The sequence below is a fragment of the Octopus bimaculoides genome, chromosome 18, assembly GCF_046866305.1.
Source record: "Octopus bimaculoides isolate indiv1 chromosome 18, ASM4686630v1, whole genome shotgun sequence".
NCBI classification, from domain to species: Eukaryota; Metazoa; Mollusca; class Cephalopoda; order Octopoda; family Octopodidae; genus Octopus; species Octopus bimaculoides.
The window spans coordinates 11850509-11866919 of record NC_142945.1 but is presented as its reverse complement, the minus strand read 5'-3'; the positions used below and the strand labels follow the sequence as shown (position 1 = coordinate 11866919).

Genomic DNA, 16411 nt, shown 5'->3' with positions numbered 1-16411 from the left:
ATGAATACTAAGATAAAAGTGTTGCCTTGATCTTTCCAATGTTTTTGTGAAACAGTTGCTAAATTAGTGTAATATATTTAATGCTGCAGGCATTAAAAATAATTACTTGGTGAGGCAAAAAATAGCATTAGATCAATGAGTAATTTTATTTGTATAAGTTTGGTAAGCATGGGAGCTAACTCTTGATATGTTTTGATATCGTTGGAAATCTTCAGAGAAATCTGTGCTTCACTGTACTAGCAAGAATTTACAATGAGGGAATCACAAAGATTTACAATACTGTACATGTTCGGGCACGCAAATTAGCATAATTAACAATAATTAATCATCGAGAAAAATTAATTACTCAGAGATGTCATCTGTAAGAAAACAAAACAGGGTTAACATATTTATTGGAGTAAGCATCAAAAAGTTAATTAAAAATGAGATGCCATTTGTATGAAAACAAAAGATAAGGTTAACATTTAAATGCAGCGAGCATCAAAAAACTAATTATAAAATAACTTTGCAGAGAGAAAAAACCCCCAAAACAATATAAGCTCAATGGCAAATAATGTTTGAATCATTTCATGAAATAAATGAGGAAAATAATTAGAGTATCTGGAGATACAAAATTTAAGCCCAGAAGGACTGAGATCATCATCATCATCGTTTAACGTCCGTTTTCCATGCTGGCATGGGTTGGACGGCTCGACTGGGGTCTGGGAAGCCAAGAGGCTGCACCAGGCTCCAGTCTGATTTGGCAGTGAACTTGTTGGTTTTGTGCCAAAATTTGAAACCAATATGTCTGTGTGTGTCTTTGGTTTGGCCTCACACAATGGTTGTAAGTGAGCCTCACCAGCATACAAGCGCTATTGTTTCCACTTTTCCATGTAAAACATGTCTGGCTATAGAGGAACATTACCTTGCTTGGAAACAGGTGAGGGTAAGTGATAGAAAGAGCATCCATCCACAGAAAATATGTCTCAACATGCCTAGCACAGAGAACCGAACATTATGGTGATGATCATGACATTGATAGCAATATCAGCGGCAGATTACGTTGATAGAGAATGCCTCTAAGACCTCTATTGCCATTGAAGAAAAGTTTGCACAAAGATAAACTAACATGGCTTCTTGGTGGTAATGTTTTGGGAGCTCTGAAATTGGTATAGCTCTTGGAAAGAACATTTTGTGCATTGAAAGGGAGAAATAACTTATTGTTGCCTATTTACTGGAAGTATGTCAGACAGGAATGATTCTCAGACGGGGACACAAACCAGTTTTACATTGTTGTATACAATTTCTGCATCAATATTGATTTGTTACCCAAAGTTATTCCTCTGTCAAGCAATGCTTCTGGCTATTGTCCAAATCTTGATGAAGTTCAAACAAAGCTTAAAGTAAATGTAGTTTATATGCCTCCACACATAGCATCTGTTCTGCAGCCAATGAACTAGGATGTAATAATCCTTTCTAATAAAGACACAAGACCTGAAATTTTTGGGGAAAGGGTTAGTTGATTACATCGACTCCAGTGCATAACTGGTGCTTATTTCATCGACCCTGAAAGGATGAAAGCCAAAGTCAACCTTGGCTGAATTTGAACTCAGAATACAAGAACAGACTAAATGCTGCTATGCATTTTGCCCAGCATGCTAACTCAACACATCAGCACAGTAACTGACATATACCCATTAGTTCAAAATATTACACACACACACACACATTAATATCATTGATGGATAAAACTTCTTTATTTATGGGTTAAGGGTGTCATTGGTTTCATGTTACAAGAAAAATCCCATAACAATTATCAAGACTGCTACATAGAACATTGGTGTTCGTCTCTTCCTGGTGAAGAAGATTAGCCCAAAAGACTTCTGTGCTGGTGCCACATAAAAATCACTCGTACATATTAGCACACTCCTGTGGTACCACATAAAACCACTCAGCACACTCTGTAAAGTGGTTAGTGTTAGGAAGGGCATCCAACTGTAGAAACCATGCCAAATCAGACTGGAGACTAATGCAGCTTTCTAGCTTGTTAAACTGTCCAACCCATGCCAGCTTGGAAAACGGACGTTAAATGATGATAATGACGATGGAATTCATTTGACCCCACACATGGAAGAGTGGTTATTAAAACAAAAGATATATATATATATATATGTATATATATATGTATATATATATATATATATATATATGTCATTGTAAGAATAAGCAGGTTAGACAGATCAATATATGAAGTATACGAAATACATGAAATACAAAAAGATGTATATATGTTTACATACAAACAGCTGTTGGATTGGTAATACTTTTCTTCAACCCCTTTAATTTTCTATATCATTTGTATTCTGTGTAAGCTAGACTTTTTCATATGTAAACATATATACACTTTTTGTATTTGATGTATTTAATATACCTTATATATTGATCTTTCTAATTTGCTTATACTCCTACATTTATTTCTATACCCGTCCGAGTTTAAATCTGTTGAGCAATATTAAGTGTATTCTCATTTATGAATTATATGTCTGAGTGTATACATACATACGTACATACGTACGTGCGTACGTACGTACGTACGTACGTATATACGTACGTGCATGCGTGCGTGCGTACGTACGTCTGTCCGTCCGTCCATACATACATACATACAAAAATACCCTGTTGTTGATGTTGAAATTCCAACGAAGAGCCTTGGATCTAGGTTAGAAACCAGCTCTTTCTCTATTAGCAAGAAATTTTGAAATAAAACTGAACAATGACACATACATATCTATCTATCTATCTATCTATCTATCTATAAATTAAGAACTAGTTGCGTACTGGGGTTGATCTAATCGACTGCCCCACCCCCGCAAAAAAAAATTTCGGGCCTTGTGCCTAGAGTAGAAAAGAATAGGTACGAGACCTGTAATTTGGGACGGGGCCGGAGCTAGTCGATTACATCGATCCTAGTGTTCAACTGGTTCTTATTTCATCGACCTTGAAGGGATGAAAGGCAAAGTTGACCTCGGTGAAAATTGAACTCAGAACATAAAGACGGACGAAATGCCGCTAAGCATTTCTCCGGTCTGCTAACGATTCTGCCAGCTCACCACCTTACATTGTTATATAATAACTTCCTTGTCTCATTGGTTGCAGAACGAGTAAATAAACATTAGGATATTTGAATCTAACTTCTTTTTTTTATATAGTCATAAATTGAATGTTCTTCGTTTTTAAATTAAAGACCCCGTATGGTGTTCATTTCTATGCTAGAGCTGCTGAGGGATTTGTCGAAGTGCAGCACCTGCACTGATTCCTTCTTAACTATTATCCTGTCTTTGCTTTTCCCCTCTATAAACGATCAACTATTTCTGATTGCTTTAGTTACTAAACAATGTAAACACCTGAAGAAGGGCGGAAGGTATGGCCGAAACTTTGTGACCAAAACGACCAATATACATGAAAACACACAGTCGTGTGTGTATGAGTGTGTCCGTCCGAATATATCAGAATATAATAATGGTTTCAAATTTTGGCACAAGGCCAGCAGTTTTAGGGGAGAAGGGTAGTCGATTACATCGACCTCAGTACTTGACTGTTACCTTATTTCATCGACCCAGCAAAAATTGAAAGGCCATCGATAAAATACTGCTTTTCAGCCTTTCGGAATGTATAAATAAGGATGATTTCTAATCTCAAGAATTCACACATGTATGCACACATTTATAGAAGAAAATATAAACATAGCTTAAAAGACATATATTCCTATATTTTTCCACCTTTATCTTCGTTGTCTGTCATTATATATATATATATATATATATATATATATATATATATATATATATATATATATATATATATATATATATACACATAATTAAGGGATCAGCAACAGTTGCTTCACCGCATACCGAAATTTAGAAATAGCAGTTAAAGTGCTAATTCTAAAATAAGTCTCCAACAGATAGCAATACCCGTAACTCACAAAGGCAAAACAAGAAAACTGATCCCTTAATTATGTTTATAAATTTAAAAGAACTTTTTAAATAAGTTCTTTACCGATAATGTTTTTTTTACATACCGAACTACTTGGTAAAAATTATTAATTATTAATTCATTAATAAATTAATAATCCTTTACCCTATATTTCTGCGCGTCGCTCTCACTTCTTACTACAAATCTCCTCTTATAGATGTAATAATCCATTCTTCTACTATTACCGTCTCCGATGAAGGGATACATTGGATTTTCCCTGAAACAGCTGTAATACTTTATCTATAAAATATAATTCTAACTTTGCCATTGGTCTCTTTATCCTTTTCTTTATATATATATATATATATATATATATATATATATATATATATATATACACACACACACCTTTCGCCAGCATATATTAAATACCTTTTTTATTATCAATTTCTCATCATCCACTTAATATAATAAAAATGTTTATCTTCTTTACATATAAACATAATAAAAAAAAACCCCTCAGTTTTACCCATTTAAAATATATCATCAAACTATATTCAGATATTAATAATTTCAGATTTCCTACTTAAATTCGAGCCAGTAACACACAGGAAAACTTATATAATAAACGTTTCCACCGTTAATTGTCCAGGTTAGAAACTGACATCTTCATCATTCAATGATGTAATGTTTTTTTTTCCTTCTTTTTCTTCTTCTTCTTCTCTCCCATTAATGATTTCAAAACCGGATGTTGTTCCGGTTTACCATCTGTCTCTAGCAAGAAACTCATCTATTGTCGTGGATATAGTCTTACCATAACGCATAATTCAAGCGAAGCGTTGTAAGTTTGATATTTTCTCTAAATTTACCCCGTGCACAAGAGTGTCAGCTTGTATTTGATCCCTTTATCTGTTCTTTGGCTTAGCACTGGGTTAAATGTTGATAGTTCGCTCTGCTTTATTTAATGGCTGACTCCATCCACCAAAGCTGGCGGCTGCTTGTTTTATCATCAAATACAACTTGTTAGTCATGTAAATAGCCCAGCGTGCATATTATTGAATGCTAGATATTGTCACAGTGTTATTCGATCTTTATTATTAAGGGTAATTGATTGTTGTCATCTCGTGGAATATATCTAAACCGGTATGTTTGTATGTGTATACATACATACATACACATACATACATATATTTATATATATATAATATATATATATATATATAATTAAAACTGCGGTTTAAACGATAAATTACCTGCCTCTGGATACCTTCTAACAAAGACGGTACCCACACAAGTAATCTCCAGAAGTGCCTTCGGATTTAACTATCCCCTGGTTGCTTAGATACTTCAGACTACCCCTGAAATATTGAAACAATCCTATCATATATATATATATATATATATATATATATATATATATATATATATATATATATATATATTATGTACGTGTATGCAAACATACACGTACATAATGAACACGTATGTACGTCTGTGTGTATGTGTTTATTGTACAGAGTATCTTTTACACAAGCCTTAGGTTGACACAAAATCTTACGAGCAAAATTTTGTAGATGGCAACATTGTGTGGGACTGTGCCTAGAATTCGAATGGCCCAGGCTTGTCGAGCATTGTGCCATGTTAAAAATTCTGTCTGAGAGTTACGTTAAGAGATACAGGTGTCTCTAGAATACTCAATCACTTCACTATGATGTAATGGTTTCGGTCATCGAACAACCGAACTGGAACACCTCGTCAAACATCGATGCCAGATCCATCGTCGTATACATCCTGAGTGCATCGCCCTACGTAAAGGCTGGTTGTATGTAGCTGGCTTCTCTCTATTTATCCAGTATAAAATACTTGGCAAGTTATCGTTTAGCTCTGTGTCGGTACTGATCGAGCAAACCTACGATTACACATTTTGAAAATGTGACCATTTCTTTGGATAACTCTTTCCAATGTCTCTCCTATTTCGTTGGGAATATTTGACTGTTCTTTCTAGCAGGTTTACCGTCTACATTGAGGACTTCCTCGAAAAGCAGTGTTTGTGATGTGCATACATGTTGAATGCGTTTACAAATGTATTTAATGTGTATATAAAGACATCGCGTGTAGACAGGTGTCTAGAATATGCTTAATGGCAGGTATGGAACATATACCAGGTGTGTGATTTATGTGAATGTTTGTGTAAATATCGAGTACATAAATGTATGTAATATCTGGCGTATGTGACTCAGCATATAAAGACAAAAGACGAACGAACAATAAAATGCAGCTACAGTTGCCATTTATAAAAAATCTAAACCATTTCGAACCGCCCCACCACCACCTTTTCTGTGACTGTCCAAAGAACCTGTTATGTATTCGCACTACTTATTAGAAATAGCAGCTAAATCTCCCTCAAATTATACTCCCACCGTCTTTTTAAATAATGATATTCCAGATATGCTGTAATGGAAAAGTTGGGACGGCCACGACTAGAATGACTTTGATAATATAAGTTTTGATCAGCCTGGTTTCATCGTGTAATTAACTAAGTCACTCGTTGCATTGCTCTGAAAGTGAAAATGAGTTTCCTTATAGATGTCTGTAAATATACAGGTGCATATTGCAGGTTTGCTGTAATTTGTGGTTAGTTTCTTTTATATTAATCTCTGCATAATCTTTTGTTTTTATTTATTTATCAGTTTTGGAAGCACACACACACACACACACACATGGATGCACATGCACACAGATACTTGTTTCAAGTTAATAATTCACTCCATCGTAACTCAATAGTTTCTCGCTATTTAAAGGATCGCAAATAGCCAGAAACACTGAGTTGCGACGTAGTGTATCATCAGGTTCTGATGGATAAACTCTAATGCGTGTATTGAGTACTTTTCTCCCGTCTGAACACACACACACACACCACATATGAGAGAGAGAAAGAAAAAAAAAACTTATGGGTTGCTGCCATTGGGCGTATGACGTTTTATTAGTATGTCTGTTTTTAAGAAAATGTGTTTGTAAGTCAGTTTTATGTTAAGCAGTTAATTTTTTTTTTTTTTCTGAGAGTTTGTCAGGTTAATGCGGAGACTGCTTCAATGCACCTAACCAAAAAAATAAATAGACAAATAAAAATAATGTCGCTCATACTGCACCTCAATGAGGATACGGTTGTACAACTTGCCCAGAAATAGCAAGACCCTCCCTCAAATCCCTTAAATCAAATCTAATCTTGAATAATTATGTGTTACATAGGTTAATGAAGTCTAACACACACACACACACGTGTGAGTGTGTACATATATATATATATATATATATATATACACGGGCTGGTCACAGTTGGAGCACGTTTGATTACTGGCCTGCTTTCAAAAACTAGCCTGTGGTTATATAGCTACCAACAACAATAACAGCAACACCAACAACAACAACAACAACAATTTGGCTTTGTTCCCATTTCTCTTCCACCTCCCATCTTCTTCAAAGAACCACTGCATTAATAAGAGTTATGCAATTGTTATCACAGACAAGACTGAAGCGTGACATTCACGATTGCGGAACTGGTAGCCTGCTCGTAAAAGTTTCATTGGTGCACCTCTATTAGTATCAATAAGCAGACATGTTTACACTGTCTGCTAGCAGATGAAGTTACCTTTTGCGACGAAGCCTGTCGTAACCAACGTACAAATCTCAGTTTTTGTTATTCAACCCTAAATCTTCAACTACAATTCCAGTCACACCTAGGATGCATTATAGGTATATAAAATTGATTGATACATTATTTATTGATTACAGATAAAACTCAGAGCATAAAGGGCAGTGACTAACTACCTCGTGGCATTTTGTTTGTCGCACTAATGACTGCCAATACACCACTGAGCTGACCAATGATGAAAAGGTATTCCACAGCTGTGACCTTTCCTTCTTATCTTTTAAGGTTTAGCATATTCCGGATTCCGTTATCTGAATGTCCTTTCTTTGTTAAAATAGCTGAGTGTAATTTAAGGTAAATTAGGCTGCTGTTTGTAACATGTCAAAAACGAGTACCATATTTGATGGTATATGAGATGTATTTTTGTTTTTTCTAAAAAAAGATATTACCCTGGGTCCTATATGCAAAGTTGCATTAAATGTTACATGCTTTTATGTTCTAAACATTTTTTCTTCTTAAATAATGTGCTACAGAAATTGGGGTTCGTCTTTTCTGCTATCAAATACGGCATACACACATAGACAGAGTTGTTGTTGGCTTGTACAAATTTCATCTCTTTATGCATATCCATAAGTTGATATTTGTAGTGTTAAAAGGAGGGACAAGAAAATTATTTTTTAAAAACATAGATGGAAAGGGAATTTCAGAGAGCTACAACTCTTGGGGAAGAATTATTCTGAAACCTGTTTAGTGGATGATTTGTGAGATGCAGTAAAGATGATAAGTAGCAGAGATTGGTGAACTTGGGTGGAGGTGGTATGCAGCTTGCTAGTTTAGAAGTGCAGAGACTGTTGCAGTAGTTTGTGGCAGGAGAGCCAAAGAGGAGAAATGATGTCTGTGGGACAGTGATTTGTAGAACATTGATAGAGAAGGTTTACTAATGAATCAGACAGCTTCTTTGTTTTTTAAAATGGTTGGTTTACAATGATTGCTAACCATATGAGTTGCATGATCATTGCCCTAAATTTGTTTCTCAAAAGTGAGTTTCATGAAAAAATTTCTGGGGTTCCACAATATAAAGTATCTCTGAATAAAATTTGGCATTCATTTATTTTATAAAACAAATGCTGTTCACCATTTTAAACAAGTTCTGTTTTATATGTGTGTGTGAATATCTTCTTTCTCTAAAACAATTTTTGTTTCACTTAATATCCTATTAAAATTAGGATGGTTGTGGTGGTGGTGGTGGTGATAGTGGTAGGATTGTCTGTAAACTATAATTATAGGTTCTGTAATTTTCGGAAAATGGGTTCCATGAGTTCTTTACCAAAATAAGTGCCCTGAATATTTTAAAAAGAACTTAATGTGATTAACCCTTTAGTGACTATATTTCTGCCTTAGCGTTTTAATTTTGAAAATTAACAACAATTATGAAAGATAATGAAATAACAACTGAATTTGATAGCATATAAGATGCACAGTTTTTCCTTAAAAGAAGTTTCAAAAAATACCATCTAGAGCCCTAAATGTGAAGTTGGGCCTCCTATAATCTTTAACCCTTTAACATTCAGATTCTTTCAAATGTGATGCTTATTTATTCATCTTGCTTTGAATTAACCCTGCATTATCTCATAGCTTTAAGACTGCAATGACGTGATCGTTTACTTTTAGAATGACATTGTAGGGTATGTGTGAGAGGCTGGATATAGCCAGTTTGAATATAAAAGCAGTTGGAATATTTTGGCCAGATTAAATACTAAAGGGTTAATGAATATGCATTGCGAGAATCAGGATGCATTTAATATGCCCACGTGTTTTTTCTTCTATAAAATATGGTATCTTTATTGATAAAATGCAAATGTTTATTGAAAGTTGATATTATCTGCCATGTAATAATGATATTTCAGTTTCAAATTTGAATTTAAATATAAATATTTTGATATCGGATATTTCAAGCCGGATAGTCTTGAAAGAGTTAAACCACTCCAGTTGATATGTCAATATGTTTTATGAGAGACTTTACAGCCAAAGAAGGAGCTTCTACTTGTTCATTCAGAGTATTTTAATGATTTGGTGGAGGCGCAATGGCCCAGTGGTTAGGGCAGCGGACTCGCAGTCATAGGATCGCGGTTTCGATTCCCAGATCGGGCGTTGTGAGTGTTTATCGAGCGAAAACACCTAAAGCTCCACGAGGCTCCAGCAAGGGATGGTGGCGAACCCTGCTGTACTCTTTCACCACAACTTTCTCTCACTCTTACTTCCTGTTTCTGTTGTACCTGCAATTCAAAGGGTCAGCCTTGTCACACTGTGTCACGTTGAGTATTCCCCGAGAACTACGTTAATGGTACACGTGTCTGTGGAGTGCTCAGCCACTTGCACGTTAATTTCACGAGCAGGCTGTTCCGTTGATCGGATCAACTGGAACCCTCGACGTCGTAAGCGATGGAGTGCTAACACAATGATTTGATTCAGAAGATGTGTGTACCAGTGGCCTACATAGACTCTTTGAGAATGGTGAGATTGAACAGTTCATGCTCCCCATGAATAGCTGCAGTCAAAAAGACATGGGTAAGAATAAATTTCCAAGGGTTTGGCAATCTGAAAATGAGAGACTGGAGAAAGTAGTTAGTTCAGGGTCTGCAAGCTATGGGTGTGGACCCAATATAGGTGATGAGAGTCAAAGGAACAATTGAATCAAGAATCTGAATGGAGTTGGCACTAGACCAGCACAATTCTGAGAAACAAAGCCCACTATGGCAGTGTTAAGAAAAGAAGACCAAGGCAACAGCCTTTTGTGGGCTGTAGGTTGAGAGGTGTAGTCGAGCATGATATCATGCCAGTCATCTTTTGATATGATCTAAGACATAGAAAAATTGTGGCCCACAGGGCTCTCTGATTGGCACACCTAATGAAACATCATCATCGTCGTTTAACGTCCGCTTGGACGATTTGACTGAGGACTAGCAAGCCAGCAGGCTGCACCAGGCTCCAATCTGATTTGGCAGAGTTTCTACAGCGATGTTGTGGGGACAAACACAGACACACAAACACACATAATTACATATGTATATATATATACACATATATACGACAGGCTTCTTTCAGTTTCCGTCTACCAAATCCACTCACAAGGCTTTGGTCAGCCCGATGCTATAGTAGAAGACACTTGCCCAAGGTGCCACGCAGTGGGACTGAACCTGGAACCATGTGGTTGGTGAGCAAGCTACTTACCACACAGCCACTCCTGCGCCTATATGTGTATGATGTGCTTACGAAACACTTTTGACTGTATCCAGCAGAAGGCCATCCAACCAATTTGGAAAGCCTCATTCAGCAATCAACTCTCAACACCTCTGGCCCATAAATGCATTAGCTCCTCTTTCTGCCTGTCCCGTCACTACTACAACAGCCATTGTTCTTCTGCAGTAGCTCATTGTATACCATTTCCACTGGAGCACCACCTAGCACACTACTTCACCCTCCCCACCTGTACCTCATCCCAGTCTCTTCCCATCAAGCACTACATCAATTCTTTCCATTCTTAAAACGTCATGCTTCTGGAATTTCCTCCTTACAAGCATATTTGCAATCAGACATCGACTTCACAGATGTTTTAAGCTGAATATAAATTGCATTGATCTGACTAGTCTCGGAGAGCCTGTGAAGGTCACGAGCACTATTCATGCCTCCTGGCTAAGTTGTAAAGAACTATATGTATTTATGTGTATAAGCCATTATATAATTAAATCGAATGATATGGAAGCTTCCATCTAAGTGGATGTTAGTGATCCTTGCTGGATTTAAAGCATTTTAGAAATGGTGTATGGAGTTAATTATACACTTACCTATATTAAAGATACAGACATCAAACAAACCAGATACAAGTGAATATTGTGCATGCACTTTTATGCTTCGTGCCCATAAACCACAACATACATACTGTCATATATATATATATATATATATATATATATATATATGTGTGTGTGTGTGTGTGTGTGTGTGTGTGCATGCATGAACTGATACATACATACATGTATATATATATATGTATGTATATATGTGTGTTTGTGTATATATGTGTGTGTGTGTGTATGCATGTATATATGCATGTGTATATATATATATGTATGTATGTGTATATGTATATATGCATGTATGTATGCATATACGTATCAATTAACCTAAAATACTAATTTTTTTTTTTTGCTTTCTCTTTCAATTCAATAGATTCATTTGCAAACAAGAATATAGAAAGTTATGTTCTTTTACAACCCCATGGCTTTGATTCTCTCTCCCCCTCTCTCTTCTTCTTCTTCTTCTTCTTCTTCTTCTCTCTCGCTCTGTCCTTCCCCCCTCTCTCTCTCACATTTGTGAAAGCAATAGAGATAGTCTCTTTTGCAAGCGAGGAGGGATAAACAGACTTAAACCATCACGTTCAGAAACAAAGGACCTACTTGGCAGGGTTAACTGAGTTGAAGGCAAAGGAGGGAAAAAAAAAAAGAAAATTAAATGACACATTCATATTATATCATGTATTGATTGTTCCCAGATTGTTTTCAACTCTCTTTCTTTATTGATTTCTATAACTGTTCTACATTTTAATGTTAGAATAAGTATTGTATCTGTCTGTTTGTGTAAATATAATAAGCACTGTGTGTGTGTGTGTGTTTGTGTTATTTCTTTACTACCCACAAGGGGCTACACACAGAGGGGACAAACAAGGACAGACAAACGGATTAAGTTGATTATATCGACCCCAGTGCGTAACTGGTACTTATTTAATCGACCCCGAAAGGATGAAAGGCAAAGTCGATCTCGGCTGAATTCGAACTCAGAACGTAGCGGCAGACGAGATACAGCTTGGCATTTCGCCCGGCGTGCTAACGTTTCTGCCAGCTCACCGTGTGTGTGTGTGTGTGTGTATATATGTGTGTGTGTGTAGACCAGTGATTATGCATGTGTGAGAATCTGAGTCTGTATGTGCATACTTTTTGAGAATGCACTGTGTATAACCATATATATATGTGTGTGTGTGGAGGCACAATGGCCCAGTGGTTAGGGCAGCGGACTCGCGGTTACAATTCCCAGACCGGGCGTTGTGAGTGTTTATTGAGCGAAAACACCTAAAGCCTAAAGCTCCATGAGGCTCCGGCAGGGAATGGTGGCGAACCCTGCTGTACTCTTTCAACACAACTTTCTCTCACTCTTTCTTCCTGTTTCTGTTGTGCCTGTAATTCAAAGGGCCAGCCTTGTCACACTGTGTCACGCTGAATATCCCCGAGAACTACGTTAAGGGTACACGTGTCTGTGGAGTGCTCAGCCACTTGCACGTTAATTTCATGAGCAGGCTGTTCCGTTGATCGGATCAACTGGAACCCTCGACGTCGTAAGCGACGGAGTGCCAACAACAATATATATGTATATATATATATATATATATATATATATATATATATATATATATATACAGTAATACCTCACATTACAAGGGCCTGCTTTATGAGACCCTGGGTTTACACGTTTTATTTTTCAGCTCGCTTTTGTATGGTGAGCTGAAATTTTTCAAGCACAAGATCCAAATTTTGAACAAGATGCAGAAGTTTCTACTACCATAAAAAAATGCTTCTGCATGTTACTAAGAAATTTATAGAGAGCGAACTAAAGCTTCTTCAAAGTAAACAATTCTAGACTTGTTTTTAAAAAAGAAATCTGCAAGTCTGTCTACGAGTGCTTGTGAATCAGTGATCATAGCTACAAATGATGGTGTGCGCGAGTCTAGAGCAAGTTAAAGTGATTCAGAAAACGATTATAATAATAATATTTTTTTATCATAAATGATCTTGACATTCTTTTTACTTTACATAAGATATTCTTTACATTCTACTGTTGTTTTATTGTCATTTGTTTTCGAGTATTATAAATCTTATAGGCAAAATATTTTTCTGGGAACGAATTATGATTTATAACATTGCTACTATGGGAAATTATTGCTCTGCTTTACGAGTTTTCGCTTTACAAGCGGTCTCCGGGAACAAATTAACTTATTTACTATATATATATGTATATATATATATATATATATATATATATATATATATATATATATATATATATATATATATATTGTTGTACTTGGGGATGGTCATGTTGCCAGTTTAGCCAATAAAAACACACGCACTGTATATTTGGTGTTAATTTTCTTTTTTTTTTTCAGCTTTATATTACATTAATCTTAATCTTAATCTTATTTCGGCCAGAGTTCTTTCGTCACACTTCTGTGACCTCATCAGTGGTCCTTTGTTTCCTTCTTCTTTCTTATGTGTGTCTCACCTTGCTAACTATCAGCCATTTTGTATTTTGTATTCCTATTGTATGTGAGCCGGGTATACCCGACAACATTACCCTTTAACAAAAGAGTCTGCATCCCTAAACATACTCATGACCACATGGAAGCACAGTTCACTATAGCTAGGACAAAACTTAGACAGATTTTAGAATTATACACTAAGAGACAGAGACAGAATAAGACAGAGGCCCAACAACTTGGGAATATACCCGCAAGTGGCCTACACAAGCTCATGCAGCGCACGAAAAAGGGAGAAGTGGTATGCCTTCCCACAGATAAGTCCGGCAGAATATCAATAGACAGCCTGCCGAACTATATCCAGGCAATGCAACCTCACATCGCCAATACGAAGGTAACAACCTTACAGGCGCATGAGGAAAGAGAAAAAGTCCTCAATGCCCACATGATGATGTGGACAATTGTCCTTAGACCCCAGAAGCGCACAGCCAACAACTTCCAAGCCTGGAACAATGATATCCCGACGCTGTATGGGCTCCGTAAGGACCACAAGTAACAACTAATCCTGTAGTGGGACCACCAACAAGACCAGTCTGTGGAGCGAATGTCGCTAGTAACTACAGGATCTCCTACTTCCTCTCAATGATCATACGCCCCATAATCCAGATGTCACCTGATGTCTGTGACAGCACGGAAGATCTCCTCAGCAGGATCAACGACTGCAACAACACTTGCAACCTGACAGGGTGTATAGTGGGTAGCATGGATGTGGTATCACTATACCCATCTATCGACGTGGATTTTGCAGTGGAAAAGTGCGTGGAAATGATCAACGAGAGCGAAGTAGAGTTCCAAAAAGTCAACACAGAAGAACTGGGCCTCCTACTTAGATTGACATATGACGATGCATATCTAGATAGATACGACCTTAGAGATTTCTGCCCTAGTAGACGTCTAAGAGGTAGACCACCCACAATTACCTCTATGGCTAGGAAGACCCCTATAGAGAGATGGAGTGGATGGACCAGAGCCATATGGACCCCCACTAATATCCACCAGGTAAAGAAAATGATCGCACATGCACTAGGAGCTAGTATAAAGGTCACCCTAAAAGGCCACACCTTTAAATTTAACAACAAATTATACGCCCAGGACGAGGGGGCAGCCATCGGGGTTAGTATCGCCGGTGATGTGGCCAATCTTTTCATGGTATGGTGGGACAGAAGGCTTAAGGAACGCCTGACACAGAACTCCATACTCGTGAATGTGTACTCTCGATATGTTGATGATATCAACTTAGTGGTAAAGACACCCCCACAAGAGAGTACCCCTGATATAGAAATAGAAACTAAGACTATGGAGAGCATCCAGCAAATAGCTAACTCCATCCACCAGAGTATTAGGGTTACGATAGACTACCCTACTAAACACCCTAACCATAGATTACCTGTATTAGATACTGAACTCTGGCTAGAAACTAAGAACAATAAAACCAGAATCCTCCATTCACACTATACAAAACCTATGGCCTCCAAGTACCTGATCCACCGGAACTCGGCTATTGCGGACAATGCCAAATTCAACGTATTGATGGCAGACCTCGTCAGAGTAATGCGAAATGTCTCCTGCATGTGCGACCCTACAGAATTAAAGAGACATATACAACATTTCGTCCACCGCATGCAGTTCTCGGGTTACAGCCATAAAGAAAGGATCAGGGTTTACAAAGGAGCTATGAAGAAGTTTGAAACAATCAAACGCAACGATAGGAATGGGATTTGCCCACTCTATAGGAGCAAATCATGGAACACCATAGAAAGAACTAAGAAGAAAATAGGGAAGGCAAGCTCATGGTACAATAGCCACAAGTACCAAAGCGTCATGTTCGTCGACACCACCCCGAGAGGCGAACTGGCGTACCGCTTTAGAAGGGCCCTAGACAAACTTAAGCTAAGAATTAAGGTTGTTGAAAGGCCAGGCAACCCTATCAAATCCCTTATCAGTAGAACATACCCTTTCAGTAGAACCCCCTGCACTGATAGGAACTGTATCGTATGTAGATTTAGCCCACAAACGAACTGCAAAACCAGAAATGTGGTCTATAGTATAAGATGTACAGAGGGACGATGCAGAAATAAGACAATGACATATGTAGGCGAAACAGCAAGGAGTATAGGGGAGCGGGCAAACGAACATTGGAGGGAACTTAAGGAAGGGAAGAACTCATCAGTTCTGTACCAGCACGCTGAGCAAGAACATAGAGGCTCAATCAACAACATAGAAATTAAAATCTTATCTACACATAGCAGTGATGCAGCACTTAGACAAATTACTGAAGCTACACACATAATAGAAGGGAAACCTAGCCTGAATAGGAAACTAGAATGGAACACTAACATACGCCACTAACAAACCACAGCATGTGACAACATGTTACCCATAAACCAATAATAGGAACAAAGTATAATACAATACATAGATAAACAAATGGAATTAAA

General features: G+C 37.2%; 1 protein-coding gene across 3 annotated transcripts in view; it reads left to right on the top strand.

Moving 5' to 3' along the window:
* The first annotated feature begins 4720 nt into the window (after positions 1–4720).
* The window catches only part of LOC106880799 (uncharacterized), a 29397-nt gene continuing 17706 nt past the window's right edge, over positions 4721–16411 (top strand). Inside the window, exons 1-2 of one of the 3 annotated variants that reach the window (XM_014930916.3) lie at positions 4721–4798; positions 7750–7852. The gene's annotated coding sequence lies outside the window, so the exon portion shown is untranslated. Of the gene's footprint in view, positions 4799–7592; positions 7711–7749; positions 7853–16411 lie in introns of those variants that run through there. The other 2 variants (XM_089365749.1, XM_089365750.1) reach the window with 2 other exon arrangements.